At 43.9% G+C, this 26,844-nt stretch overlaps 1 protein-coding gene across 1 annotated transcript in view; it reads right to left on the bottom strand.

The window, feature by feature from the left end:
- The window catches only part of LOC126203166 (fatty acyl-CoA reductase 1-like), a 206,687-nt gene that overhangs the window by 77,378 nt on the left and 102,465 nt on the right, over positions 1-26,844 (bottom strand). The window lies entirely within an intron of this gene.

Genomic DNA, 26,844 nt, shown 5'->3' with positions numbered 1-26,844 from the left:
AACCGTCTCCATGAAGCTGGGCTACGGTCCCGCACACCGTTAGGCCGTCTTCCGCTCACGCCCCAACATCGTGCAGCCCGCCTCCAGTTGTGTCGCGACAGGCGTGAATGGAGGGACGAATGGAGACGTGTCGTCTTCAGCGATGAGAGTCGCTTCTGCCTTGGTGCCAATGATGGTCGTATGCGTGTTTGGCGCCGTGCAGGTGAGCGCCACAATCAGGACTGCATACGACCGAGGCACACAGGGCCAACACCCGGCATCATGGTGTGGGGAGCGATCTCCTACACTGGCCGTACACCACTGGTGATCGTCGAGGGGACACTGAATAGTGCACGGTACATCCAAACCGTCATCGAACCCATCGTTCTACCATTCCTAGACCGGCAAGGGAACTTGCTGTTCCAACAGGACAATGCACGTCCGCATGTATCCCGTGCCACCCAACGTGCTCTAGAAGGTGTAAGTCAACTACCCTGGCCAGCAAGATCTCCGGATCTGTCCCCCATTGAGCATGTTTGGGACTGGATGAAGCGTCGTCTCACGCGGTCTGCACGTCCAGCACGAACGCTGGTCCAACTGAGGCGCCAGGTGGAAATGGCATGGCAAGCCGTTCCACAGGACTACATCCAACATCTCTACGATCGTCTCCATGGGAGAATAGCAGCCTGCATTGCTGCGAAAGGTGGATATACACTGTACTAGTGCCGACATTGTGCATGCTCTGTTGCCTGTGTCTATGTGCCTGTGGTTGTGTCAGTGTGATCATGTGATGTATCTGACCCCAGGAATGTGTCAATAAAGTTTCCCCTTCCTGGGACAATGAATTCACGGTGTTCTTATTTCAATTTCCAGGAGTGTATTTTCGTACTCGGAAGAGAAAGTTGGTGATTGAAATTTCGTAAATATATTTCGCCGCAAAGAAAACCGCCTTTGTTTCAGTGAGTGCTACCCCAACTCGCGTATCATATCAGTGACACTCTCACTCCTGCTGCGCGATAACACGAAACGGGTTGCCCTTCTTTGCACTTTTTCGATGTCTTCCGTCAATCCTACATGGTAAGGGTCCCACACAGCGCAGCAATATTCCAGCAGAGAACGGACAAGTGTAATATAGGCTCTCTCTTTAGTGGGTTTGTCGCATACTCTAAGTGTTCTGCCAACAAAGCGCAGTCTTTGTTTCGCCTTCTCCACAATATTATCTATGTGGTCTTTGCAATATAGTCGAATTGACAGCCCTTAGATCTGTGCGATTTATCGTATTCCCAAAATTTATCAGATTTCCTTTAGTACCTACGGGGATGACATCGCACTTTTCTTTGTTTAGTGTCCACTGCCACTTTTCGCACCATACTGAAATTCTCTCTAGATCATTTTGTAATTGGAATTTACTAGACAGTAAATTACAGCGTCATCTACAAACAATTTAAGGGGGTTGTTCAGATTATCACCTAGATCATTTATGTACATTAGGAACTGCAGAGGGCCTATAAAACTACCTCGCGGAACGCCAAATATCACTTCTGTTCTACTTGATGAGTTGCCGTCTATCAGTACGAACTGTGACCTCTCTGAGAGGAAATCACGAATACAGCCACACAACTCAGACGATACTCCATATGCACGCAATTTGATTAACAGTTGCTTGTGAGGAAATCTAGGGATTTGGAATCGATCTGAGATACCTTGTCGACAGCTCTCATTAAATCATGGGAATAAAGAGCTAGCTGTGTTGCAGAAGAACGATATTTTCTGAATCCGTGATTGTTATGTATCAATAAGACATTTTCTTCAAGGTGATTCCTAATGTTCGAGTGCAGTATATGCTCCAAAATCCTACTGCAATTTGAGGTCAGTAATATGGGTCTGTAATTCAATGGGTTACTCCTATTTCCTTTCTAGAATATTGGTGTGACCTGTGTGACTTTCCAGTCTTTAGGAACAGACCTTTCGTCAAGTGAGCGGTTGTATATGATTGCTAAGAAAGGTGCTATTGTGTCTGCATACTCTGAAAGGAACCTGATTTGTATACCATCTGGACCGGAGGACTTGCCTTTCGTAAGTGATTTGAGTTGTTTCACAACACCTAAGTTATCTACTTTTATGTCACTCATGCTAACTGCTGTTCTGGTTTCGAACTGTGGAATATTTTCTTCGTCTTCTTTCGTGAAGGAATTACGGAAAACTGTATTTAGTAACTCTGCTTTAGTGACACCATCATCGGTAACATTTCCATCGTTATCACGCAGTGACGGTATTGACTGTTTTTTGCCACTACTGTACTTTACATAAGGCCAGAATCTCTTTGGTTTTTCTACCATATTTTGAGTCAATGTTTCATTGTGGAAACTGTTAAAAGTATGTCGCATTGACGTGCGCACCAAATTTCGAGCTTCCGTGAAACTTAGCCAGTCTTGGGGATTTTGCGTTCTTCTGAATTTGGCATGCTTTTTTCGTTTGCTTCCTCAACAGTGTTCTGAAGTGTTTTGTGTACCATGGTGGATCAGTCCCGTCTCTTATTAACTTACACGGTATGAATCTATCTATTGCTGTCGATACTGTATTTATGAATTTGAGCTATATCTGGTCCACACTTATCTAATTAGCTTGGAAGGTATGCAGAGTCTCTCTTAGGAAGGCATCAAGCGAATTTTTATCTGCTGTTTTAAATAGATATATTTTGCGTTTATTTTTAGTGGTTTTCTTTGATATGGTTTTGAGCCTCGCTACAATGTCCTTGTGTACACTTGTCCCTGTATCTGTCATGACGCTCTCTATTAGATCAGGATTATTTGTGACTAAGAGGTTTTTTGGCAACCATTTACAATTCGTGTGGGCTCATGAATTAATTGTTCAAAGTAACTATCAGAGAAAGCATTTAATACAATTTCATAAGATGCTTTCTGTCTACCAGCGGGTTTGAACATGTATTTTCGCCAACAAATCGAGGGTAGATTGAAGTCTTCACCAATTATAATTGTATGAGTGGGGTACTCATTTGTAATGAGATTCAAGTTTTCTTTGAACCGTTCAGCTATTATGTCATCTGAGTCTGGGAGTTGGTAGAAGGAGCCAATTATTAATTTGGTATGGCTTTTGAGTATAACCTCTACCCATAGTAATTTGCAGGAACTATCTATTTCAACTTCACAACAAGATAAACTACTAGCAACAGACACAAACATGCCACCACCTACTTTATTTAATCTATCCTTTCTGAACTGGTTTGCGCCTCTGTAAAAATTTCGGCAGAATTTATGTCCAGCTTTAGCCAGCTTTCTGTTACTACAACGATTTCAGCTTCACTGCTTTCTATCAGATCTTGAAGCTCTGGCACTTTTCCAACACAGCTACGACAATTTACAACTGCAATACCGACTGTTGCTTGGTCGATTCTTGTCGTTTCTTTGCCCTGTACCGTTTGAGACTGGAGCCCTTTTTGATCTTTCCCGAGACTGTCTAACCTAAAAAACCGCCCAGCCCACGCCACACAGCCCCTGCTACCCTTGTAGCCGCCTCTTGTGTGTAGTGGACACCTGACCTAATTAGCGGAATCCGAAACTCCGCCACCCTATGGCGCAAGTCGAGTAATGTGCAGCCTACACGGTCGCAGAACCGTCTGAGCCTCTGATTCAGACCCTCCACTCGGCTGACTGCTTGACAAACAACACAAACTTTGACATCCAGAGAGTCTCCTTTATGTATTTACTTGGTGAATCTTACTGTACTTAACATACAACACAATATTGTGTAGAACATGGGTTACACTGTCGCAAGACATGAACACAGTCTCTAATGTCAATGCTTTTTTTTTGAGTCACCAGTCTTCTGGCTGGTTTGATGCGCCCACCACGAATTTCTCTCCTGTGCCAGCCTCTTAGTCTCAGAGCAGCACTACCAACCTAAGTCCTCAATTATCTGGTGGCTGTATTCCAGTATCTATCTTCCTCTATCGCTTTTTGCCCTCTACAGCTTCCTGTAGTTTTATGAAAGTCATTTCTTCATGAGCACATATACTATCATCCTGTCTCTTGTTTCTCTTTGTCAGTGATTTGTACATATTTCATTCCTCTCCGATTCTGTACAGAAAGTGCTCATTCCTTAACTTACACTCTGTAGCACACAGTCACAAATGCTTCGATTCTCTTCTGTTCCCGTTTTCCCACAGTCCATGTTCCACTACCATACAATGCTGTGCTCCAAACGTACATACTCAGAAATTTCTTTCTCACTTTAAGTTCAATATTTGACACTAGTAGATTTCTCTTTTCCAGCAACGCCCTTTTTCTCAATGCTAGTCTGCTTTTGATGTCATTGTTTTGTCCGTCACTAGATATTTTACTACCTAGGTAATGGAATTCCTCAACTTCATCTCCTCGTGACCACCAATCCTGATGTTATTGTCTGTTCTCATTTTTGCTACTTCTCATTGCTTTTTTCGGTTTATACTCAGTCCATATTCTGTACTCAGCAGACTGTTCATTCCATTCAGCAGATCCTGTAATGCTTCTTCATTTTCACTCAGGATAGCAATGTCATCAGCGAATCGTATCATTGATGCCCTTTCACCTTGTATTTTAACTCAACTCCTTAACCCGCCTTTTCTTACTGCATTAAATATTTAACGTAAGATTATACCTGATAAAAAGTTTTCTGTGAATAATTACATGAATAAGAAGATACTGTTTTTTCCCCTACTGTTTTTGTTGCCTCAGCTAAGCAACCTGCAACTCAGACTGGATTACCGAGTTAGCCGTTGAGTGGTAAGTGATATACACGTCTGTCGACGAAGGAGATCGTATTAGATGGAGCACAAGCTGCGATTTAATAAACACTAGGAAGGAAACTGGCAGTGTAATTTCCAGTCGAATCACTCTGGCGATGGGAAAACTTCCATCTGCATGGCCACACGTGGATATGAACCCAGATCCTCCAGAGCGACAGTCCAGTGCGTTGCCCATAGCGCCTCCAAGCAACCACCTTCAGATTTTGCGTTAGCGGGGTGACACATAACGACAAGAATTACGGACAGGCTACACGCAGGAAAATTAACTGAGCGAGGTGGCGGAGTGAATAGCATACTGGATTCGCTTTCAGGAGGACGACGGTTCAAACTGGCGTCTGGCCATCCTTATTTAGGTTTTTCGTGATTTCACTAAATCGCTCCAGGCAAATGCCGTGATGGTTCCTTTGAAATGGCACTACCGACATCCGCCCCATCCTTCCCTAATCCGATGGGACCGATCCTCTTGCTATCCGGTCCTCTCCCACAAATTAACCAACCAAACAAATGCAACTCCTCCCCTACCTTGGCAGGCAGCTCAGTACGTGATATGATATACTCCCTCAAAGTCGGTACACAATGCTCCGATGGTATTGTTGGCAACGATATGGGCCGGCCGGGGTGGCCGAGCGGTTCTAGGCGCTACAGTCTGGAACCGCGCGACCTCTACGGTCGCAGGTTCGAATCCTACCTCGGGCATGGATGTGTGTGATGTCCTTAGGTTAGGTTTAAGTAGTTCTAAGTTCTAGGGGACTGATGACCTCAGATGTTAAGTCCCATAGTGCTCAGAGCCATTTGAAACGATATGGAAAATCATTCTCTTCCTTTTTGTCAACAGCACCTCAGTCGACGAAAGAACTCGGTCTCCAATTACAAAACCATTAAAGCACAAAATCCAGATGTGGTCGCCATTCCCGGAGAAGCTTGTGCAAGAACTCCCCACCACCACTATTAGCAGCAAAGACTATATGGACAACCACAACAGAAAGATAATTGATCTGTACTTTTCTCAAATCATGAGGTGCATATGTCGCATTCGTTACGGCCTGGCAGCGAGAAGAAAGGTTTCCACTCAATGTCCTTCAACTGATCAAGGAGAAAAGAAGGATATGCAGGTGCTATAGATTAAGCCTCGATCTCTCCTTCTGAAAAGGGAGTGGAATTACCTAGTCAACCCAGTAGGAGACCCTCTCACTATTCAAGAGTCGAAATAGGAACACACAACTGCAGCTCCTAAACGTCAATGGACACTTCGAGGTCTTTGTGGGAATAAGTAAGGTCGCCTGTACCACTGCACTCATCTCCAACGGAAAAGTGGAAACAACGCAGCGGACGACACGGGAAAAGCCGATGTGTTCCTTAACTCACTAGCTAAGCTTCGCACTTCTCCTAAAAGCCCACTCATTGACTACATCCACAAAAATCACGTAAATCAAAGCAGAGTCCAAGTAATTCATCTACCTACGATACCAAAAATACCTTAAAACAAGGGTAAAATTGTACCCCTGCAGTGGAAGGCATCATCTTCAAACTACTACGGCAGGACCACACGCAAGCCTTCCTTCCAACTCACTCGGTGCTTTTCAGTGCATTTTTCTCCGTACGAACAGTGCCAGGCTAGTGGAAGGCAGCAAAAGTAATTACGTCCGGAAAATTGCCCAACAATACCGACACGTACAGATCAATATCTGTCCTCCTAGTCACTGGTACATTATTTCAATCAATACTAAACATTCACATCAGCCTATCTGCTGTCGTAAACAGCCTAAAATCCGCGCTTCTGACAGTAGTGAACGAGAAAAGAAAAGTTAGACTAATAATATTTTATTTGTCACAATTCAAAATAAATTTAACTAACTGATTTTTACAGTAAACTAACAATAGCTCACAACAGGCTACATTTTGAGTACAGAAGCTTTCGAAATGTGGTGCTACAGAAGAATGCTGAAGATTAGATGGGTAGATCACATAACTAATGAGGAGGTATTGAATAGAATTGCAGAGAAGAGAAATTTGTGGCACAACTTTACTAGAAGAATGGATCGTTTGGTGGGGCATATTCTGAGGCATCAAGGGATCACAAATTTAGTATTGGAGGGCAGCGTGAAGGGTAAAAATCGTAGAGCGAGACCAAGAGATGAATACACTAAGCAGATTCAGAAGGATGTAGGTTGCAGTAAATACTGGGAGATGAAGAAGCTTGCACAGGATGGTGTAGCATGGAGAGCTGCATCAAACCAGTCTCAGGAATGAAGACAACAACAACTTCATTTGTGTTGTGAATGATGGGAAAGATGAAAAAGTGATTCTTTCTCTTATCCTGCTGTGTGTGGTAACATTTTTTTCTGTTTTAGAGTTCTCAAAATCAATTGTGTTTTACATCTGCTGGGACGACCTGTAGGGACATGTGCCGAATGTCAATATTTTTGGACCATATTCTGAAAGGTTTATTTTTTCTAGCAGGGCGTGGTTTCTGTCCACTGACCACTTCTTTATAGACCCAGCACGCTTCCACTGTCCTGCACAACCTTCGCGTGCTTCCGCTGCTTGGTTAACTGGGCATAACTTAAAGTTATGTCAGCTCCAAATACATTGCGTAAAAATCGCCTCATGTTTAAAGATACTTGTCTCTGAATCGCGTAAAATGGCTTCATGTTCAAAGATTTGCAATATTTCCATTTAATAAAATGTAACCTTTGTTTTACTACCTCTGTTTTGTGTAAAAGCGCATATTCGCACAAAGACACCTGAATTGGTCACATGTTCAGAAAAGTATCGATCGGAATTTATGGTGTCATGCTTAAATACTTATAAACATGATAAACATGCAAGCTTCGTTAATACTCTCTCTCTCTCTCTCTCTCTCTCTCTCTCTCTCTCTCACACACACACACACACACACACACCTGTGTTTGATCCCTTCTCTGTTTTAATATGTCAAATACTAAACCCCTTAGACATTTGCAGCCACTTGCTGGTTGTCGTGCAGAGAGAGACAGAGACAGATCCTCATGTCAGTGGTGAAGGTGTCTGAGAACACACCAGGCTGCTGCTAAGAAAACAGACTAATGTTGCAGTAAATGCCATTTCTCTCACTCTCTCTCTAATGTAATGCTAACTTGTATGAATAACAAGAAAAGGTTTTACGGAGGAACTGAAAAAAAGGTTTCAGATTTGATATATTTGTTAAATTCCATGTTCAAAAACAGATCAGAAGAATTTAGAGTGTACAATGTTGTTTACATGCATTTTTATTCCCTTCATCTCTCGCTAGCTCTCACAAACAAACACTCTTCACATTCTTTTATGTTTTCAAATATCTACGTTATTTAAATCTTTCAGTTATGTTATCATTGCAATAAAACAAGTCATCATCGTCGTTCTTCAGTTAGTAATAACCCCAAGTTAATGTATTTACATTATCTGGAAATACGAAACACTTATCACCTTTCACTGAAACTGGTAATTTGCATGGCTTTACAGTCCAAACTTCGTGTTGCTTAGAACGAATTACACAGTGCATAGTCGTTTTCACGGTATATTTTACATGCATTCGCAACAATAATTATCATTAAGTTCTTCTGCTGATGAGCGTTCCACCTTTTACTCTGTGCATTATACACTCCTGGAAATTGAAATAAGAACACCGTGAATTCATTGTCCCAGGAAGGGGAAACTTTATTGACACATTCCTGCGGTCAGATACATCACATGATCACACTGACAGAACCACAGGCACATAGACACAGGCAACAGAGCATGCACAATGTCGGCACTAGTACAATGTATATCCACCTTTCGCAGCAATGCAGGCTGCTATTCTCCCATGGAGACGATCGTAGAGATGCTGGATGTAGTCCTGTGGAACGGCTTGCCATGCCATTTCCACCTGGCGCCTCACTTGGACCAGCGTTCGTGCTGGAGGTGCAGACCGCGTGAGACGACGCTTCATCCAGTCCCAAACATGCTCAATGGGGGACAGATCCGGAGATCTTGCTGGCCAGGGTAGTTGACTTACACCTTCTAGAGCACGTTGGGTGGCACGGGATACATGCGGACGTGCATTGTCCTGTTGGAACAGCAAGTTCCCTTGCCGGTCTAGGAATGGTAGAACGATGGGTTCGATGACGGTTTGGATGTACCGTGCACTATTCAGTGTCCCCTCGACGATCACCAGTGGTGTACGGCCAGTGTAGGAGATCGCTCCCTACACCATGATGCCGGGTGTTGGCCCTGTGTGCCTCGGTCGTATGCAGTCCTGATTGTGGCGCTCACCTGCACGGCGCCAAACACGCATACGACCATGATTGGCACCAAGGCAGAAGCGACTCTCATCGCTGAAGACGACACGTCTCCATTCGTCCCTCCATTGACGCCTGTCGCGACACCACTGGAGGCGGGCTGCACGATGTTGGGGCGTGAGCGGAAGACGGCCTAACGGTGTGCGGGACCGTAGCCCAGCTTCATGGAGACGGTTGCGAATGGTCCTCGCCGATACCCCAGGAGCAACAGTGTCCCTAATTTGCTGGGAAGTGGCGGTGCGGTCCCCTACGGCACTGCGTAGGATCCTACGGTCTTGGCGTGCATCCGTGCGTCGCTGCGGTCCGGTCCCAGGTCGACGGGCACGTGCACCTTCCGCCGACCACTGGCGACAACATCGATGTACTGTGGAGACCTCACGCCCCACGTGTTGAGCAATTCGGCGGTACGTCCACCCGGCCTCCCGCATGCCCACTATACGCCCTCGCTCAAAGTCAGTCAACTGCACATACGGTTCACGTCCACGCTGTTGCGGCATGCTACCAGTGTTAAAGACTGCGATGGAGCTCCGTATGCCACAGCAAACTGGCTGACATTGACCGCGGCGGTGCACAAATGCTGCGCAGCTAGCGCCATTCGACGGCCAACACCGCGGTTCCTGGTGTGTCCGCTGTGCCGTGCGTGTGATCATTGCTTGTACAGCCCTCTCGCAGTGTCCGGAGCAAGTATGGTGGGTCTGACACACCGGTGTCAATGTGTTCTTTTTTCCATTTCCAGGAGTGTACATTGCACTTCATTTTCAAGAGGATAGAGTTTTGTTTTCAGTCGTATGAATTTTGTAACAGAGTCTCCTAACAATTTACGCTTCATTACACTAAGTGTGGTGCCCTCGCCAGACACCACACTTGCTAGGTGGTAGCCTTTAAATCGGCCGCGGTCCGTTAGTATACGTCGGACCCGCCTGTCGCCACTATCAGTGATTGCAGACCGAGCGCCGCCACACGGCAGGTCTAGTCTAGAGAGACTCCCTAGCACTCGTCCCAGTTGTACAGCCGACTTTGCTAGCGATGGTTCACTGACTACAGACGCTCTCATTTGCAGAGACGACAGTTTAGCATAGCCTTCAGCTACGTCATTTGCTACGACCTAGCAAGGCGTCATATTCTTCAAGAATGTATTCTGAACAGATAATTTTGCGACTCATGTAACGTCAAGAGAGACGTTCATCATTCATGGATTAAAGTATGAAACTAATTACGTCCGCTTTCTGAATTCTAATTCCTTGTCATGTTCCAGACCTCACGTCAGTATAGTTCTTCCCTCCTCACCCCAGCCTGCGTGAGCCAAACGCGTGCATTTCGGCCTCCAATTGTAACACGGTGTTGGCTCTTCAGCCAACACGGTGTTGGCTCTTCAGCCAACACAACACTAAGTTCGTTTCTAGTGGAGGTAAAGTTTTATGGGTATGGTGCCGCATCATATGGTATAAAACTATTGCTGGAGGAACCCTACTTTTCGGCCACGGTTGCAGCGGCCTTCTTCCGGGTATACTGGTCCAGTAGACCTAGAAGAAGGCCGCTGCAACGTGGCCGAAAAGTTGACACGGTACCAAACCAGAAAAGTTTTACCTCGACTTACTTTTGACGCAGAAGCCTACGAAATTATATTCGTTTCTGTTGTTGTGTACGATGATATAAATGTTATTAGCAAGGTAAGCTGATGTTTCATACCGCATGTACACATCACTGTTAATAGCATCATAAATGACTGCAGCAGATATGTGATGTAGTAGACTATCCATATATTATACAGGGTGGTCCGTTGATAGTGACCGGGCCAAATATCTCACGAAATAAGCATCAAACGAAAAAGCTACAAAGAAAAGAACGAAACCCGTCTAGCTTGAAGGGGGAAACCAGATGGCGCTATGGTTGGCCCGCTAGATGGCACTGCCATAGGTCAAATGGATATCAACTGCTTTTTTTTACGTAGGAACCCCCATTTTTTATTACATATTCGTATAGTACGTAAAGAAATATGAATTTTTTAGTTGGAACACTTTTTTCGCTTTGGAGCTGTAATAGTCACATAGGTATAAGTACGTGGTATCACGTAACATTCCGCCAGTGGGAACGGTACATTACCCGTGTCAAAATGGGCCGTTTACCAATTGCGGAGAAGGTCGATATCGTGTTGATGTATGGCTATTGTGATCAAAATGTCCAACGGGCGTGTGCTATGTATGCTGTTCGGTATCCTGGACGACATCATCCAAGTGTCAGGACGGTTCGCCGGATTGTTACGTTATTTAAGGAAACAGGAAGTGTTCAGCCATATGTGAAATGTCAACCACGACCTGCAACAAATGATGATGCTCAAGTATGTGTTTTAGCTGCTGTCGCGGCTAATCCGCACATCAGTAGCAGACAAATTGCGCGAGTATCGGGAACTCATAAACGTCGGTGTTGATAATGCTACATCAACATCTATTGCACCCGTACCATATTTACATGCACCAGGAATTGCATGGCGACGACTTTGAACGTCGTGTACAGTTCTTCCACTGAGCACAAGAGAAATTACGGGACGATAACAGATTTTTTGCACGCGTTCTATTTAGCGACGAAGCGTCATTCACCAACAGCGGTAACGTAAACCGACATAATATGCACTATTGGGCAACGGAAAATCCACGATGGCTGCGGTAAGCGGAACATCAGCGACCTTGGCGGGTTAATGTATGGTGTGGCATTATGGGAGGAATGATAATTGGCCCCCATTTTATCGATGGCAACCTAAATGGTGCAATGTATACTGATTTCCTACGTAATGTTCTACCGATGTTACACAAGATGTTTCAATGCATGACAGAATGGCGATGTACTTCCAACATGATGGATGTCCGGCACATAGCTCGCGTGCGGTTGAAGCGGTATTGAATAGCATATTACATGGGAGGTCGATTGGTTGTGGAAGCACCATACCATGGCCCGCACGTTCACCGAATCTGACGTCCCCGGATTTCTTTCTTTGGGGAAAGTTTAAGGATATTTGCTATCGTGATCCACCGACAACGCCTGACAACATGCGTCAGCGCATTGTCAATGAATGTGCGAACATTACGGAAGGCGAACTACTCGCTGTTGAGAGGAAGTCATTACACGTATTGCCAAATGCATTGAGGTTGACGGTCATCATTTTGAGCATTTATTGCATTAATGTGGTATTTACAGGTAATCACGCTGTAACAGTTTGCGTTCTCAGAAATGATAAGTTCACAAAGGTACATGTATCACATTGGAACAACCGAAATAAAATGTTCAAACGTACCTACGTTATGTATTTTAATTTAAAAAACCTACCTGTTACCAACTGTTCGTCTAAAATTGTGAGCCATATGTTTGTGACTATTACAGCGCCATCTATCATAAAGCGAAAAACGTGGTCCAACTAAAACATTCATATTTCTTTACGTACTACACGAATATGTAATAAAAATGGGGGTTCCTATTTAAAAAAACGCAGTTGATATATGTTTGACCTATGGCAGTGTCATCTAGCGGGCCAACCATAGAGCCATCTGGTTTCCCCCTTTAAGCTAGACAAGTTTCGTTGCTTGTAGTTTTTTCGTTTGACCCTTGTTTCGTGAGATATTTGTCCCGGTCACGATCAATGGGCCACCCTGTATGTGTAACGCATTTAAACTCTTTTCAGCTTAAGTTTCTTCAGCATATAGTCATAATGAAAATCTACAATCGGCGTCTCTGAAGTATCTAAAATGGCTGTACAGGATTTTAAAAAAAGTTAAGTATACTTAATCCGACTGTCACCAAATATCATTAAATATGGCTCTGCACTTCATATGCGGTCTTGCAATCAGAACAATTCCTTATCTTTCTAACTTCACATCACACATTTTTTCGCACATTTTGCTTAGTTTGCCTAAAATCCTCGGTACTCACGAGTTTCGAAAAAACTGTTGATTGCTTTCCTGCCAACCTTGTATAGGGCAGAACAAACCGGTAAAATTTTCAAAGTCCGAGGGCGAAGCTATCTGGCTGTGTTACGGCAATGTCTACACAAGGCGGCCGCAATGGAAACATTCCACCGCCCAGAGTGGGTTCGAGCAAAACACATGGCGAGCCAGACAGCAGACTTGAGCAGAACGTAGTTGGTCACATCAGCCAAACATTGTCACGTTATCTTCGTTATGTGACGACAGGAATGCTAAAGCGAATACTGCTAAATTATAAAAAACTTGTTGCACCAGCACAGCCGAAGGAAAACCGCTCATACCTTCGTAATAGCAAGCGCTATTCGATCGTGACGAATTACATCGGGTAAACACAGCCACTCCTTCGCTCCGTAAGTAGTCCAGCAGTTTGGCTCGTCATGCAGTGAGTCAGATGGATTGATGGCGTACTTGTCGTTCGCTCTCGATTCCCTGATTGCAGCGAAGAGACGTCCGGCATAAGCGTGTTGTGATTTCCCACACGCTATGGACAACAACAACCGCTACTGGGATGTCTGGCTACGTCGATACAATCACCACTCGCAGAGTTCAGCAGTACAGTCCGCTTCTGTCGCAAATGAGAGGACGTGGAGGTCCTTCCTTCCTACCAGGATCAGGATACCAGCGCTCCGGCTGACTGAATAGTGCCTACCTGGGCGGCAGACCAATATCGACGAACTTCACGGCTACATGGCAACCGTCATCGTAATATCGAATGAGAAACAGCATGCATGAATTTTTTTCCGGTTGCACATATGCCCTAGATGAGAGGCACTGAAGCACAGTAACAGTTACAATAACACAACATCCCTCAGTAGAAGTCCCAATTTTGTATCCTACATCCCTCCAGAGACAGCAAAATAGTGCTGACTAGTTGCAAGACCTTCTGCTGAATTAGAAATTAGTGCCGAGGAAGGAGTCTGCATGCACATTCACAGGAATTCTTATCTCATGTGAAAGTCTAAAATCAAGTCAACACCCGTTCCCAGAACTGTCTTTAAAGGCAAAATAAAACGCGATAAGTGCCGTCTTTTCAATATATGCATTATATTTCACTTCTCCATAGCCAAGGAAAATGATTTAGAAAGCATGTGTGCTCTCAAGATATGCAGAATGAAGTAAACTGTAATAAACTATCTAATGCTTGGATTATCACTGTTGTCATCATACTTCATTTCTACATTTCAAACGGCAGGAAACAGATGTGGAGATATGAGTTCCAAATGTAACTGTTGTTTCCTTTCTGCACGTCTGTGCAACATAGATTACACTGGCTGGCACAATTATAGTTTTACATTGAATCAGCCGTCTAATTCTCTACAGCATACCAGCAAGTTACGCAAGCTAGATGACAGCGGCTTACCGCACACAGCATCTTGTCAGGGCACTGCCGGCCGCCCACCGCAGCTTCCATCCCACAGGAAGCGTGGTGGTATAAGTATTAAATTTTATGTTAAGTGAAACTACAGCATAGGAAATTATGGTGAACCAGATCAAACCAGCTGGAAGACCAACGGAGGCGATGTCCAAACATTCTAAAAACATTGACATTGGTTTGCTAGAGGAAATGTGTTACACACAAAGAAGACAAAACGCAACGTGTCACGAAGAGACAAAAAAATCCTTTACTGTAACATGAGTGCAGCATGAGCACATCAGTATCAGAGTAAAACTATCTTCCTGACTAGTTATGGTGTCTGTGGGAATGAAATGCCTTTTGTAAGACTTTTCATGCTATGTGTGAGTGCATGCATTGTGAAAACTTATTTTTTAACAGTTTGTGTAATGAACTTCCTTGACGAACTTACTGCGATAAAAAGGTGTTTTGGGTACACTGTGTTGTTAGCAGAGACTCAGTAACAGCAGAATGGCTAGGACATAATATCTCACTTACTTAGAAGTCAACTAATCTTTGGACGTCACCTGAGTAGCAAATCCATCATGAAACATTTGACTGTATGAGAGCTGCCCACATCTGTTTGATGTGAAGCGGAAACGAGAGATCGCGACAATCACACCTGGTACAGATGTAGCTGACACAGGGCTGTCGTAAACAATGGAATAAAATCAGCAGTGGGAATCAGTCATGAGTTCCGAAGTGTTACCAACAGTCTCTTTATCATAGTGGGTGTACATAGGGAAGCAAAAAGGAGAGGGTGCAATGGTCGAGCAGCTTAACATAAGCCCTACATTTCTGTAATCAGTGCTACGAGTGCCTGAGGTGCTGTAAAGAGCGAAGCCACTGACCATTTGATAATGGAAGTGAGTGATTTGGACAGGTAACTCGCGCTACACCCTGTGGCAATCTGATGGAGAATGATGTCTACCAACAGTGAAGTACGGGGAGGAGGTAATTTTAAAATATGCGGAGTGTTTTTTTTTTTTGTGGTTAGAGTGTTATTCCCTTATTGCGCTTAAGAAAACGTTAAATACAGAAAGACGTGAACATATATTAAAACACGGAAACAGTGTAGGAACAGTTTACAGATTACAGCTGCTTTGTATCAACATGGCAATACACCCTGTCATGAAGCATCATGTGTCAGGCAATGGTTTGTGCAGAACAACATTTCTGAAATGGACCTGCTTGTCCAGAGTCGAAAACAGCAAGCAATAATTCACTTGACAATGAATTAATATATCGCAAAGAGGAGTTCTGTAAAACATCAAATATTGTTTGAAATTTAGGGAGGTTGTCGAAAAACTCAACTGCAGAATAAGAAATAGCATATGAGAACATTCCTTAAGGTGACAGATACCCATACAATTGTGTTTTGCACATTTGGGAATAAGTCACACAATACTGCAAAGGTTTTGCATTTAAAACCGCACGTATAGCATTTTGGGAACTTATGGCAAGGGATCACGTTCAGATTCATTAGGGGATTGAAAACACAGGGGGGATGGTGTCGCCAGTGTCATATGGTCCACTTAGATTTCTAACAGAGTGCAGTAGGTTAGGTATCCTTAGCTGGCGTTTATCTTGTCACATTCTCTTCGCAATCGCTGACAGCTGGTTTGGCATGTTACACATGGGTGCCTCACATAGACAGAAAGAGGCAACAATACAGTATGCATCTGAGATCCTTAAATACTCATACCTTTTCCTTGTTGTCACAAATGTATTCGCAAAACATGCAGATTTGTGACGGAGTATCAACGTTTGTATCTTAAAGCATGCATATCTCTGACTTCATGCACCTTGGACATGTGAAAAGGCGATATATGATGGTTGTATCGATAAGGTAGAACTTGCTGACTAATCACATTTGTTGCCTATTACAACTTTTCGGCTCAAGATAGTAGAGACTTATAGAAACTGAATAGTCATTATGAGTATTTTGTCACTGTTCCTGCGCCACCAAATTTGTTACCATTATTGTACTCTTCACAATCATTGTCATTGTTCAACACGTTATCCTTTCCCCGACACAAAATTTAAGTACAATATGCATTACATAATATGTTTACTAATATAGTTCCTGTCTGGCTTACCAGTTACTTGTCGTTACACGAGGAGCACGGATTCTTTTGCTTACATGTTATACAACTTAAAGCATCGGGGCAAAGAGATGAGTAAAAGGTGTTGATGAAGGGTGAGCGCCATCTAATACTGAGCACAGGACATGTCAACACCAGAGCGGGAGCACCAGTAATGGCTTACGTCGAGCACTGCAAATACACCTGCCATCCAGATTCTTGACTGTCAGTAATAGTAAACTTGACTTCCTCAAAACAGCTGCATCATGTCCATGATATTTTGTGTTGAAGTGTACAACATGGACATAGTTGATTTCGAGAATAGTGACATGAACCACTATATTCCTTTCATATGTGTCTAGTAGAAAAACTGATTATATAAAAACGTCAGTTCCTACTCATAAAGTACCATGCAGTCGGGCAATATGAGGCATTAAAATTTGTTATTTAAAAGAAGAACGTTGTCGCTCCCTCTTCTCACATGAAAGGTCATTGGCTTTCGTTGCGATCCAAACGCTTTTTCGGAAATTAATGAAAAAATAATACACATAGACGCTGTTCTCTTCTCTTTTGCTGTTGCAAATGTATTGTTCACATCAGCTATAACGCTGAGAAAATCTTTTGCTAACACACATTTTTGGTACAGTTGTTGACATCTAGAACAAAATTTTCACTCTGCAGCGGAATTTGCACTGATATGAGACTTCCTGGCAGATTAAAACTGAGTGAGGGACCAGGACTCGAATTTGGCACCTTTGCCTGCAGAGGCAAAGGTCCAAGCTCGACTCTTGGTATGACATACGGTTTTAATCTGCCAGGAAGTTTCATACAAATTCAAACTCCGTTGAAAAGTGAAAATTTCGTTCTGGGAACGTCCCGCAGGTTGTGTCTAAGTCATGTCTTCACAATATCCTTTCTACCAGGAGTGCTAGTCTTGCGACGTCCGCGGGAGAATTTCTGTGAAGTCTGGAAGTTAGGAGACGAGGTATTGGGAGAAGTATCTCTGTGAGGACGCGTTATGGGTCGTGATTGGGTATCTCTTGCCTGCGAAACGCAAATGTCCCGAGTTCGAGTCTCTGTCTGACATATTGTCTTAATCTGCGAGAAAGTTTCAGTGTTGACATTCTTATATACCGATACATAGTTGATAATAATAATAATAATGGTACTTTAAACTGCACTGTTCTGAAAATCTTAATAACAGTAACAATAATATTAGTAATTATTATTATGTACAGAAAATTATTTAAGAAAATATTTTATTTCAATATTCACGTAAGGTAAATTTGCAACAACAGACTCTTTTCAATAAGACTTCCGTCTTAGAAAGCATTACAACATTATCTTTCTTTACATATTTTCAGGTTGCCTTATTGATTTCAGTTGAGACACAAGCAGTCACAGAAATATTGACAAAATCTTCAATATGAAACAATATTTCTCGACACAGGCCAACATATTTGTAATCATTAACTTTTATTTTCTAACCTTTACTCACATTTAGTGCAGTTTGGACTCAAGAATGTGTCATGACTTTTGCAAAAATATTTATTGCATTTTCCACACTGTGTGTTTGTTTTGTGGTTATATCTTTCCAGATAAATCTTACAGCGTGCATTTCTAGCAGGTTTTCTTGTTGTCACTGATTCTGACACATCTGTTGCACCTTCAGGGTTTCGAGGCACCTCACTATTATCAGAAGATATTCTATCCTTTGGAAACATTTTCTTGATGCAATGTGTTTTACTACCAGTGACTTTCTAGGTTTATCCAAGAATATTAAGCCCCTCAAAATTTCATGCCTTCATTATTTCATTTTTATCCCTATCCAAAATGATACTGCAAATTAACTTAACACGTCATTTTTTATTCCTGGTTGAAATCTGGAAACTCTTGATGATATTCGAAGATGTCTGGCGACCACGGTGTGCTGGTGGGTGTAACTGCCATTCTATATTGCCATTTTCAGAAATAAATGACTGTACACTATTTTTTACAGGCTATGGACCGTCGACACTGTCACCAGAACACTCGCTTCGGATTCATTGCTTTCATGATCTTAAAATTTGGGAAACGTTCCCTCATCTGATGAGGAATTTACTAATTCTGCCATTTCAACATCAGTTGACTATCATATTGAGATGGTGTCACAGTTCAAAATGAGCAGAAACAATAAAGACTCAAATAATTCTAAAATCTCTTGTAAAACGCAATTAAAAGGCACACGCTGTAAATGCAGAGTCTTTGTTGATTGTTCATAGTGAGCTGGAACTATAAAATTATTGCTACCACAAATTATAACAGAAAACTAAAATATATTAGGCATTAAAGTAATAATAATTGTGTTACCTCATTATGATCAGATCATTACATATGTAACTGTTAATGTTTATGACCAAAGTGCTTAAAGTATTTTTATACAACCATTGCTAACGCGTTTTCAGTCAAAGTCACTAAGTTTCATAAAGTTGTCATGGCATTTAAACAATGAAAAATGAAATTTATTAAAATTAACCCGAACAGAACAGCAGGGTTAAGATGGAGTGCTTTGCAGATTCAGAACACTTTTTTGCGTTTAGAGTGAATGACAAGTAATATTCTATTTATTACCCTGAACTCTTCCAACCGACACACAGCCATCACTGCCACAGATACAGAATCAGCTTTCATCAGAAGCAACAACATCTTACCCTCCAATGAGGTCTCCATTGACACCACTGAAGTCGCTGATGGAGGTGGTTTGGGATCAGTGGAACGCACGCTACAGGTGGTTTTACTCGGAGCTATGCTTGAAGTAACCGATTTATAACAGTTCGTTATGCCACTGTGGTGCCAAATGCTGTTGAAACTGCTGCTACAGATGCAGTACGATGCGCCAGAGCCAAAAGCCGAAAACGATGGTCTTCCCTCTCAGTAGTGACATGTGGCGGTCTGGAGTTCAGACCTCTTGTGACTGTACACTCCGGTGACCACCACTGCCAGTAATAATGTACAGTGACTGCTTTCCTCCATGTCTTTCTGCAGTATCGCAAAAGGACAGAAAGTGGGGTCTGGAGGTTTGTCTGCTCTCGTGTTGTTCAAACCCGGTGAGGTTTTGATAATAGCATCTTTGGCGGCTTAAAGGCTTTGTTGAATAATAACAACTCACGACGTCTCAAACGTCATTCACGCTCGTGACTATTACAGCCTGCACCTAGAGAAAAATAGATTTGCGCTACTAGCGCCACTCTTATGCAACTGGGGCGAAATCTGAATAGATATCACCTTTCAGATGTAAAGACAATTCTTCCAACTTTCGTTTATGTCGCACAGCTTCTTCTTGGCGTCGCGATTTATATATATATATATATATATATATATATATATATATACACTCCTAGAAATTGAAATAAGAACACCGTGAATTCATTGTCCCAGGAAGGGGAAACTTTATTGACACATTCCTGGGGTCAGATACATCACATGATCACACTGACAGAACCACAGGCACATAGACACAGGCAACAGAGCATGCACAATGTCGGCACTAGTACAGTGTATATCCACCTTTCGCAGCAATGCAAGCTGCTATTCTCCCATGGAGACGATCGTAGAGATGCTGGATGTAGTCCTGTGGAACGGCTTGCCATGCCATTTCCACCTGGCGCCTCAGTTGGACCAGCGTTCGTGCTGGACGTGCAGACCGCGTGAGACGACGCTTCATCCAGTCCCAAACATGCTCAATGGGGGACAGATCCGGAGATCTTGCTGGCCAGGGTAGTTGACTTACACCTTCTAGAGCACGTTGGGTGGCACGGGATACATGCGGACGTGCATTGTCCTGTTGGAACAGCAAGTTCCGTTGCCGGTCTAGGAATGGTAGAACGATGGGTTCGATGACGGTTTGGATGTACCGTGCACTATTCAGTGTCCCCTCGACGATCACCAGTGGTGTACGGCCAGTGTAGGAGATCGCTCCCCGCACCATGATGCCGGGTGTTGGCCCTGTGTGCCTCGGTCGTATGCAGTCCTGATTGTGGCGCTCACCTGCACGGCGCCAAACACGCATACGACCATCATTGGCACCAAGGCAGAAGCGACTCTCATCGCTGAAGACGACATGTCTCCATTCGTCCCTCCATTCACGCCTGTCGCGACACCACTGGAGGCGGGCTGCACGATGTTGGGGCGTGAGCGGAAGACGGCCTAACGGTGTGCGGGACCGTAGCCCAGCTTCATGGAGACGGTTGCGAATGGTCCTCGCCGATACCCCAGGAGCAACAGTGTCCCTAATTTGCTGGGAAGTGGCGGTGCGGTCCCCTACGGCACTGCGTAGGATCCTACGGTCTTGGCGTGCATCCGTGCGTCGCTGCGGTCCGATCCCAGGTCGACGGGCACGTGCACCTTCCGCCGACCACTGGCGACAACATCGATGTACTGTGGAGACCTCACGCCCCACGTGTTGAGCAATTCGGCGGTACGTCCACCCGGCCTCCCGCATGCCCACTATACGCCCTCGCTCAAAGTCCGTCAACTGGACATACGGTTCACGTCCACGCTGTCGCGGCATGCTACCAGTGTTAAAGACTGCGATGGAGCTCCGTATGCCACGGAAAACTGGCTGACACTGACGGCGGCGGTGCACAAATGCTGCGCAGCTAGCGCCATTCGACGGCCAACACCGCGGTTCCTGGTGTGTCCGCTGTGCCGTGCGTGTGATCATTGCTTGTACAGCCCTCTCGCAGTGTCCGGAGCAAGTATGGTGGGTCTGACACACCGGTGTCAATGTGTTCTTTTTTCCATTTCCAGGAGTGTATATATAACTTGACACAAAATGCAATAGAGTGCCATTTCGATTTTATTAATGCAAATACAGTACAGATAGATACCTGTTGCCTAACGAAAATATCTGAAATATCTACGTAAATTACAACGATCCATTGATTGCAAAAGATGACATTCCGAAAATTGTTGAAAACCGTGATTCTCTTTGTACTCTGATAAACCGAAACATTTGACTACCGCCAACGCCTGGTGGTGTTGCAGGCACGTGACGCGGTAGTAAATGCATGAAAGCGGAGCATACACGGACGGGGGATCATTCTAGCGAAGATATGGTCTGCAAATGAGGAAATCCATTGCAGTAAGCTACTTTGACAAAGGGCAAATTATTATTATACAGAACCTATGAACGAGTACCTCGAAAAAGGCGAAAATGTTCGAATGTTCACATGCTACTGTCGTGAGAATCTAAGGAAAGAGATAGGAAGACAGTGAAACTACCACTGGGCGCTAAGTGGTTGGACGTCCACGACTCATCACAGAAAGTGGGGTCTGGAGGTTTGTCTGCACTGTAAAGTAAGACAGGTAGTGATCTGCACCATGTCTACCGAAAGAGCACAAAGCTGTTGCGCGCACAAATGTTTCGGAGCACGCCATTTCCTGCATGTTGTTCAACAAGGACCTTCACAGCAGACCGCCACTACTTGTTCACATGCTGACCCAACAACACTGTCAATTACAACTGTAGCAGCCACGGAACCATCGGAATTAGACCGCCGATGAATGGAAACGTGTCGGCTCTTCGGCTGAACCAGCCCCCAGGTGATACACTATGTCAATGGTTGTCTCCACAAACGCCGTCATCGATGTAAACGGCGGCTCGAAACGTGCATCGCGCCACGGATGCAGGTTTGTGGGAGTAATATTATGCTGAGACATTCTACTGCGCTTGGATGGGACGTGTGGTATTAATCTAAGACATGCTGACAGTTGCGAACAACACGCATCACTTCGTCCCTGATGCCTTTCCCGACGGTGATGTCCTTTTTCAGCAGTATAATCGTCCCTGCCTCGAAGCCAGAACTGGGATACAGTCGTTTTAGCAGCATTACAGTGAACTCAGGTTGATGTGTCGGCGACGGAATTCGCCTTACGTAAATCCCCTGGAACCCGTCTGTGCCCCATCGTTCGTCATCAGCACGTACGCAAATCAACCGCCCGTTATTTACGCGAGTTACATTTCCTGCGCGTAGACATCTAATACCACAGACCTCCACAAACCTACCAACAAACCTTCGAATCCCTGATACGTCGAATCAGTGATTTATTTCGTTCCGAAGACGGACAGACAAGCTATTAAGCAGGTGATCATAATTTTTCCCTTATCATTGTATATTTCTTCCGAGTGACAGCATAAGTTCACAAGTGATATGGGCTGTAAGACAAATACGACTGTGATTTCTTGCTTACATACATGGATCAGCCAGAACATTTTGACCATAAACCGACTATCGATATAAAGCCGCCCAGGTAATAGTTGTGTCACCTGGAGAGGAATGACTGCTAGCCAGACACAAGCGCCATGCATCTGGTATGAGTGAGAGTGCTGACTGTGTGTAGAAGGAGGAAGGCACACGATGGATCTGAGTTTGACTGAGGGCAGATTGTGATGGGCCAGAGACTTGGCATGAACTCTTAGGAAACTGCATGATTTCTCGGATGTTCAAGGAGTGCTGTGGTGAGTGTCTTCAACACATGGCGAAACCAAGGTGGAATCACGTCCAAACGCCGTGCGGTCGGACGTCGTAGGTTGGGCAGACTGGTAAAAGAGGACAGGTGGTGAATTGTGGCGGTACTAACATCAGAGTTTACTGCTGAGCAGAGTAAAGTGTATCTGAACAGACGGTGTATCGAACACTCCTACCGATAGGTCTCTGCAGCTGACTACCCATGCATGTGCCCATGTGCACACCACGACATTGGCTATTACAAGAGAAATGGGCACGTGACCATAGACACTGAACGTTGACGCATTGACAGAGCATTCCATGGTCTGTTGAATCCCAACACGTTCTTCATCGTACCAATGGGAAAGCGCGAATCCGTGGCCTCCGAGGGGAATAGATCCTCGACATCCGTATTACAGGACAGAGACTAGTTGCAGGCAGCTCGATTATGCTCTGGGGAACATTCACACGGGCATTCATGAGTCCAGTGGCGGTTGTACAAGGCACCTTGACGACCAAGGAGCATGGTACACTGGTTGCACCCCTTCATGACGATCATGTTTTGCCAGCAACAGTGGCATTTTTCAGGCAACATAATGCGTCATGTCATAAGACCAGGAGTGTGACAGAGTGGATTGAGGAACACAGTAGCCAGCCGGGGTGGCCGAGCGGTTCTAGGCGCTACAGTCTGGAACCGAGCGACCTCTACGGTCGCAGGTTCGAATCCTGCCTCGGGCATGGATGTGTGTGATGTCCTTAGGTTAGTTAGGTTTAAGTAGTTCTAAGTTCTAGGGGACTGATGACCTCAGAAGTTAAGTCCCATAGTGCTCAGAGCCATTTCAACCATTTGAGGAACACAGTGGTGGGTTCCAATTTATGTGTTGGCCTCCAACTCGCCAGATCTCAACCCGATCGAACACATCTGGGATATAATTGAATCTTGTGTCAGAGTTCATCACCCGTCTCCCAGAATTTACGGTAATCAGATGACTTACGTGTACAGATGAGGTGCCAACTCATTTCAGAGACCTACCAAGACCTCATTCCTTCCATACCAGGAACTGTTTACTAGTTATGTAGTCATAACATAGCGTTTTAAAAAAAATATTTCCATAGTGTTATTATCTACTCATATCCTCTGTAATATATTAAAATGATCTTACCCCATTAATTTAAACATGACAAATGGGAAAAATTTACTAGTTATAATGAGAGTTTTAAGGCAGATGTGGAAATATTGTATGCACTTATTTTATACTGTGCACACATATATCACATGAAATTTAATGTAGAGGTAGTACAGTTTTTACAGAGGTAGAAAGAGAGAGACATAGAAACCTTACTGGGATGTATAAATCGGAGAGATGATTATGAGGCCGATATTGAAATATTGTACATTATTTTACCTTGTTGAGTCCACAAGTCTGTGACAAAATTGAATGATGAGGCAACACAGTACTTTGCAGAGGTGGAGAGAGAGAAACAGGAAATGTGCGGTGGTTAATAAATCAGTGAAAAGCTGATGAGGTAGATGTGGAAATATTGCACATAAGTTTTTGGTGTTCTGTGCAAATATGTGAGATGAAATTTAGTCATGAGTCAGTACAATATTTACAGAGTTGCAGTGTTACACAGAGTTGTGTGTGTGTGTTTGCCTACTCAGTTCAGAGGCAATTAATTGTAACATGGCGCCAATTCAAGTGAGGCCCCATATTATGCACTTCAGAGGCACACATGTTTCAACATGACGCGGCTTTTACGCATTTCAAGAGAAACTCACGCACTTTTAAAATATAGAAATACTGCATATCTCTAAATGTGACCACATTTTTACGCAATTCAAGTGACTGGCAGCCCTATATTGTTACTAGGTTGTGATGGGCTGTAAACAGGAGGATAAGGGAAATGTGGGATATGGGTACTAGATCCGTGTAGTTTCTAGCCCATTTACGCTTTTAAAAATCGTTTAAGGGTAAATTTGATCCTGCATGCTAATTGGGTTTCTACTCCTGCGATTAGTTTTACGCAATCATCTCATTTTAAATTGCTCTGCACACATACTCCAAGACACTTTTATGGATGTGAATGCTGGTCGAAATCATTGGCCTGGCGTATTTGCTTACTTGTGCACAAAATGTAAATTTTTGTAAAATGTTTTTGGGCAACTGCCAAGCCTTGCACCAAGCATTGACCCTCTGCAGAGTTTCCTGTACATTGTTACATTTCACTCTCCTTGTTGCTTCCGTGTATATATGACAGTGTCTTCCTCAAAAATCTTCATAGATCTTCTCACTAATTGTTTATACATATTTTAAATGTAATGGTCGAATAACACTTCCTTGGGATGGACACAAAGTCAGTTTTATGTTTCCATTCAGGATGACAGGCAGTGTGGAGTTGTATCAAACGCCTTCCAGAAGTCAAGGAAGACGGTATCAACGTGAGTGCCAGTAGCACGAGATCGGCATCTCATGGATCAATAGAACAACCTGGGTTTCACACGTTCTCAGTTTTCAGAACTCCTGTTGTTTCCTAAGGAGGGAATTTTCGGTCTCCAGGAATGTCGTAAAACGAGAGAATAGAAAATGTTTCGAAATTCTACAACAGCCCGACCTTAGAAGCATTGGTTTTCCCTTACCGACCCTTCATGGAAAGGGGAATGACCTACACTTTTATCCAATCACTAGGAACACTCGGCTTCTCCAACAGCTTACGGTATACTTCTGCCGGAAGACGAAAACAAGTTCTTTTGAATACCCTATGTATAATCATATCGGTATTATCACCGACTGGTCGCAGGTTCGAATCCTGCCTCGGGTATGGATGTGTGTGATGTCCTTAGGTTAGTTAGGTTTGAGTAGTTCTAAGTTCTAGGGGACTGAAGACCTCAGATGTTAAGTCTCATAGTGCTCAGAGCCATTTGAACCATTTTTTGGTAATTATTTGACGACATGCAAGTCACTGCAAGATAAGCTGAAAGTCAAAGATCGAATGCTACTGCCCTGACTAGTGTTTTCCCGTGGTTTCCACTGACTATAGGGTGAAGTGCATGAACTATACCCATCAGAAGAGGCAGCGTCCCGGTCTCATTCTCTTTTCAATCCCAGCACTTCGTTCTTTATCTTCCTTTTTGATCTTTCCCTCTTGGTTCCTGTACGTATTGTATTTTCTTACTTTGTAGCTTACATACACGGTAATTCGAACTCCTTACAGCATTTTACATTGTCGAACTCTTTTTCTGGTTTGACGTATCCTATGTCACGGTCGCCTAACAGGTGCTCAGTTTCAATTCAATATAGAGCAAGTTATCATTGCCGATTATTAGTTCCATACCTCGTTAGCCTCCATAGATGAAGTGTCTGGGTGTCTGACGGCCATGTAAATAGCAGAGGCAGAAGTCCATTTACTGACAAGTATTTTTCCTTTGTAACAATACTGGAATTGGGAGCACACAGCTTCACGATGCCAGTTGGCACTTGACTGAAAAGTATCAGCTGCAGCTGTCACTGTGGGGCGCTCGTCTCACGCCACTGCATACCATATTCTGATGACACGATTGGCAAATGATGACACGGTGGCAGGTTGGCATTCATGATCCTTAACGTCTGAAAGTGGAACTCATGAAGCTGATTACCTGGGAGCTATCTGTTTGTGACCATCAACCACCCATTTAATTTTGACCGTAATGGGTTGGGGAAAGCTCTGCACATGCGTATCTTCTGATCCAACGCAATCGCCGATGATAACACAAGAAATCCATGAAAGGGTGCCGAATTTATAGTAATGAGTTCATTCATAAAACTCTTCATGACATTTCTCCATCG

Source organism: Schistocerca nitens, chromosome 9 (assembly GCF_023898315.1).
Source record: "Schistocerca nitens isolate TAMUIC-IGC-003100 chromosome 9, iqSchNite1.1, whole genome shotgun sequence".
NCBI classification, from domain to species: domain Eukaryota; kingdom Metazoa; phylum Arthropoda; class Insecta; order Orthoptera; family Acrididae; genus Schistocerca; species Schistocerca nitens.
Note: the sequence above shows the minus strand (reverse complement) of the source record. Positions and strands in the feature narration are given on the sequence as shown.